Here is a 5,332-nt window from a genome sequence, read left to right on the forward strand (position 1 = left end):
GACAAACCCCTGGGACTGGATAAAAAGTAAATGATAGACACATATTTAAGTGGGTGCAGAAACAATTGATATGATAACTATGAAAGAATTTGTGGTATCTGTCCTGGCACCCAGCACATTAGTTGTGCACCAAGGAGTCCAGAAAAAGGGAAGTTACAAGTTACCCAGACAGTTCAAGGGTATCTTATGTAATAAAAGGCTAATATGCAAATTGAAGGGCAGAACAACCAGTCACTATGTCATGCACTGACCACCAGGGGGCAGACACTGAACACATGAGCTGCTCCCTGGTGGTCAGTGCACTCCCACAGGGGGAGCACTGCTCAGCCAGAAGCTGGAGTCATGGCTGGTGAATACAGCAGAGGCCTCTGTGGCTGCACTAAGTTGTCTCACTGGGAGCGGGCCTAAGCTGTCAGTCAGACATCCCCCAGGGCTCCCAGACTGGGAGAGGGCCTCTAGTGTTATTGTAGATGCAAAAAGACAGGCTCAGTTTAGGTAAAGGTTGATCTTGTCAGTGAAGATAGCAGACTAGGACATAACTACCCACCCTAAGTGCTTCTAGTTAAAGTTTAATTTCAGACCATCCTTTGTGGTTATTTTAGGTGTCTGAGTTTGCAAGACCGCCATGCCGGCCTTTCCTTGCTTGTCAGGTTAGCATGTGGCCCCTTTGGTCCAGTTCAGATCATCCCTGTACCACGCTACGTGGTGGGGGAGGTACAGAGATGCAGACGGGCAGGCCTCCAGCCTGGAGTAGGGTGGTCAGTGCCTGGAAAAGGAGCGTGCACAGGGTCTGGAGAAGCCCCCAGAGGAACCTTAGCTCACCGCCGCCTGGTCTGGAAAGGCCAGTCTGAGCAAGCTCCATGGGTAAGGCAGGCTAAGCAGAGGGAGGGCTGGGTAAAGCCTGGCGCAGGAGGGAGCAGGCGGAGAAGGCCAAGGTGGCTAGAAAGGAGGCCACAGGGTCCCAGAACCTGGCAGTGATTGATGTCTTTATATTAAAACAACGACAAACAAACTCCTTTGGGGTTGGAAAGCAGCAGGTCCTGGCGCAGGCGGGAGGAATGCACTTGGCCTCTCACCACCCCGCCCCGCCTCAGGTCCCCGCCTCCTCCCCTGGCCGCCGGGGCGGGGGCCTGACCACCTGACCGGCCGCCCCCCGTCCCCGCGGGTCTGGTCCTCCTGCCAGCCGCCCTGGGGGCAGAGAACGGACTGGCCGGCAGGGGGCGGCTCCGGCCCCGAACACGCACTGCCGGGCGGGGGCAGCTGGGCCAGGTTGGCCGTGAGCCATTCCGGGACGTCCGCTCGCCCACATGACCAGCTTCTAACCATTTCCTGGGATGTGTCTGTTCCTCCCCCTCTCCACCCCCCCCCCCCCCCCCCCCCCCCCCCCCCCCGCCCTCCCGCACCCCCGGGCAGGGACCCCCTCTTGTGGGTCCGGCCGTGGTCACCGGAGCCGCCGCGCTGGCTTCTGGGGTCGGGGCCTGCGGGGCCTGGGAGTCACAGCCCCCTCCCTCCGCCGTCCCCGCCTCCTTGTGGCTCTGGGTGTCGGGTTCCAGGAAGCCTTCCCTCCGGCACCCTCCCTCCGATGCTCTCACCCCGGAAGGTTAGCTCAGGGCCCTCCCCACCCGGAGCCCCAGGCTTGGCGGCGGTGGGGGTCCGTTAAGGCGAGGTAAAGGGCTGAAGTTGGCTGGGACCACCCTCCACCGACTGGGAAGAGATGCGGAGGGGCGACCCCTCGCCAAGACCCCTGTGCGCTGTGCGGAGGGGGAAGGGGATCTTATCTGGCCTCCGAAGGCCCGCCTGTGCGGTCCCGTGGAGACTGAAGCCTGAAGCTTGGGGAGAGCCCCGCCTGAGGGCTGCAGGCCCTGCTGGGTGGCCGCTCACTCCAGCAAGGACAGAAATGGAACCTTGTTCATTTGTCTCCCCTGTCCGTTCTCCCCGCCCCGCCCCCAGGTCAGCTCCAAAGGCAGGAAAGGGTATTCAAAAGGGGGTGGGGTGGGGTGGAGGGGGTGGTATGCCCCTCACCAACAGCAAACTGACCCATCCCCGGAGACAGACTCACCATCACTGCCCTCCTTCAGAGGCAGGAGAAGCCCAGGTGTCACCTGAGCTCCTGAGTGATGGCCATAAATCAGAGGTTTCAAGACCCTGTCTTTGGGTTCAATCAACTGCTAGAAGGGTTAGGCGGTCGGGAAAACCCATGTATTCCCTAGATTAGGGGTGTCGAACTCAATCAGAGAAGGGGCCAAAATCTAAAATCCAGCCTAAATCGCGGGCCGAATGGTTTACTGAACAGTCATAAACTGTCATTGTGATGGAAACGCAGCGGAGTGCAGTGATGACAGCACGGTGCGGGCCACATTGCAAGGCCTGGCGGGACGGATTTGGCCCGCGGGCCTTGTGTTTGACACATGTGCCCTAGATTATTGCTTTATTACGAAGGACCTTAAATGATACAAATCACCAGTCAGACGAAGATACTTAGGGCAATGTCCCGAATGAAGGAGTTTGTGTCCTCATGGAGCTTGGGGCCCGCAAGGTGGCCCCTGGAAGCATTGTGCTCTCCAGCCCCCTCCTCCAAGCTCTCTGAAAAAGGGCCAAGGAGCTGTATTTTCGGGGATTGTATGGAGGTTCCATTAGCTAGTCCCGATTGACTAAGTCATTGGCCATTGGCCACTGAGCTCCATCACTCCTCTCCCCTCTCTGGAGGTCCTGGGGTGGGACTGAAAGTTACCAACTTCTTATCACTTGGTTGGTTTTCCTGGCCACCAGCCCTCACCCTTCAGGGGACCCAAAAGCCAGATCATTAACATGACAAAAGACCCCGGGGTCACTCTCAACTCAGGAAATTCCAAGGATTTGGAGAACTCTGAGCTAGTTAACTTTGGGTGAAGAACAAGTATCTTACAAATCACCACACCAAAAGTATGCAATAAGAAGTCTGTCGCTGAAACCAGTTTGGCTCAGTGGATAGAGCATCTCGGCCTTTGGACTCACGGGTCCCAGGTTTGATTCTGGTCAAGAGCATGTACCTTGGTTTCCTGGCACATCCCCAGTCGGATGTGTGCAGGAGGCAGCCGATGAATGGTTTTCTCTCATCAGTGATGTTTCTGTCTCTCTCTCCCTCTCCCTTCCTCTCTGTAAAAAATCAATTTAAAAAAATAAATTTTTAAAAAGAAGTTTGTCCTTAGTTACAATTTTTTTTGAGTGTATGTGTATTTTATTCCTTTCTTTTCCCGACTAGATCAACTACAGATTTAGCGATTGCCACATTTTAAAATGTTGTTTCTACTTGGCTTATTTTATTTAGATTAGTTCTACTTATTTTTCTAAATCATTACTTTACACTTTTATCTTTATTATTTCTATCCTTCTGTTTTTGTTATTTTGTTGTTGTCTATCTTTATCTTGTTAGATACTTTAAAAAGATATGTATTTTATTGATTTTTTACAGAGAGGAAGAGAGAGAGAGAGAGAGAGAGAGAGAGTTAGAAACCTCGATGAGAGAGAATCATCGATCAGCTGCCTCTTGCACACCCCTACTGGGGATGTGCCCGCAACCAAGGTACATGCCCTTGACCGGAATCGAACCCGGGACCTTTCAGTCCGCAGGCCGACGCTCTATCCACTGAGTCAAACGGGTCTTGGCCTCTTGTTAGATACTTTGCTCATTCTTTTTTTTAATTCATCCTTATTAATGTGAATCTTTAAAGCTATGAATTTACTTCCACGTACTGCTTTAGCCTAGGTTCTTCTATGCGGTGTCTCAACTATGGTTATTTTCTATGAAATTTTAACTTGATTTATTTTCTGACCAAAGACAATTTAAGACTTTCAAAACTGACAGGTAGTCTTTTTTGTTTTGCAGTTTGGTATTAATTTCTGATAATATTCTATACTTTTTTGGTAAATATTGGTTTTTAAAAAATAATTTAATAGGTGGTCATTTGTGAGCATTCAGATGTTCACCCATAAAGGAGTAGTCTGTTTTTAAGAGTTGTTTTTTATTAAATATAATTTATTGATTTTTTTACAGAGAAGAAGGGAGAGGGAGAGTCAGAAACATCAATCAGCAGCCTCCTGCTCTCCTCCCACTGGGGATGTGCCCACAACCAAAGTACATGCCCTTGATCAGAATCGAACCTGGGACCCTTCAGTCCAAAGGCCCACGCTCTATCCACTGAGACAAACCGGTTAGAGCTAAGATAAAGAGTTTAATGTACATTAATTAAACCTCACATTATGTAATTAGGTCCCTTCTAATCTGACTTGTTTTTTTGTATACACATCTATGAAAGATGAATTAATTAATACTTAATGTCAGGGTAGATACCATGTTCACCAAGGTGGATTTCCCAGCGTGAGGCTTACCCATTGCTCTCGGATGTGACCCCTACGATTTCCCCAAATGTGGGAAACTTGACTGTATAATTTGTGGTAGTGGATGGGTGGGGAGGGGGAGAAGAAAGATGAATTAAATTTCCTACTACAATTGTGTTTTTTCACTTTTTCTCCTTGTATTTCTTTCAATTGTAAGAATGCAGATACTGTGTTATTTAGTGCTGTCGAAATAACTCAAAAAAGAATCTTGAGGCTTTGCTAGAAATAAATAAGTTGTTGTGTGTGTGTGTTTTTTTTAATTGAGGGAGAGGAAGAGAGAGAGAGAGAAACATTTACTTATTTTTTTATTAAAAAAAAATATATATATATATTATTGATTTTTTTACAGAGAGGAAGGGAGAGGAAAAGAGAGTTAGAAACATTGTGAGAGAGAAACATCAATCAGCTGCCTCCTGCATACTCTCTCATTGGGGATGTGCTACAACCAATATACATGCCCTTGACCAGAATCGAACCTGGGACCCTTGAGTCCGCAGGCCGACGCTCTATCCACTGAGCCAAACCGGTCAGGGCAAAACATTTACTTCTTGTTCCACTTAGTTATCCATTCACTGATTGATTCTTGTACGTGCCCTGACCAGGGATCGATTCCACAACCTTGGTGTATCAGGATGGCACTCCATCCACTGAGCTACCTGGCCAAGGTTGATAAAGATTTATTCAAGGATCTTAGAGTTTAAAAACTATGATCATAGCTAGACCAAACCTTGAAGTGTTTGAAAGAAGAAAGAAAAGCTGAGTTCTTCTAGTAAAAAGTACATTTTTGAGAAGTATCCCTCCTGCACTCAGCCCTGGAATCAGTCCAGGATGGCTATCCGTCAGATAACTCTATTTCTCAGCGCATGCTCTTTGGTGTCATGTAGGTACGTGACATCTTCCCTGTGATTGCAGGCATTGTCATTTTCAAGTGCTCATCCTGGTCTCTTCTCATGTT

General features: G+C 49.1%; 1 pseudogene; it reads left to right on the forward strand.

The window, feature by feature from the left end:
* The first annotated feature begins 4,307 nt into the window (after window positions 1-4,307).
* Window positions 4,308-4,482, forward strand: LOC118704283 (annotated as a pseudogene).
* Window positions 4,483-5,332: the final 850 nt, after the last annotated feature.

Source organism: Pipistrellus kuhlii, unplaced genomic scaffold, assembly GCF_014108245.1.
Source record: "Pipistrellus kuhlii isolate mPipKuh1 unplaced genomic scaffold, mPipKuh1.p scaffold_m20_p_41, whole genome shotgun sequence".
NCBI classification, from domain to species: Eukaryota; Metazoa; Chordata; class Mammalia; order Chiroptera; family Vespertilionidae; genus Pipistrellus; species Pipistrellus kuhlii.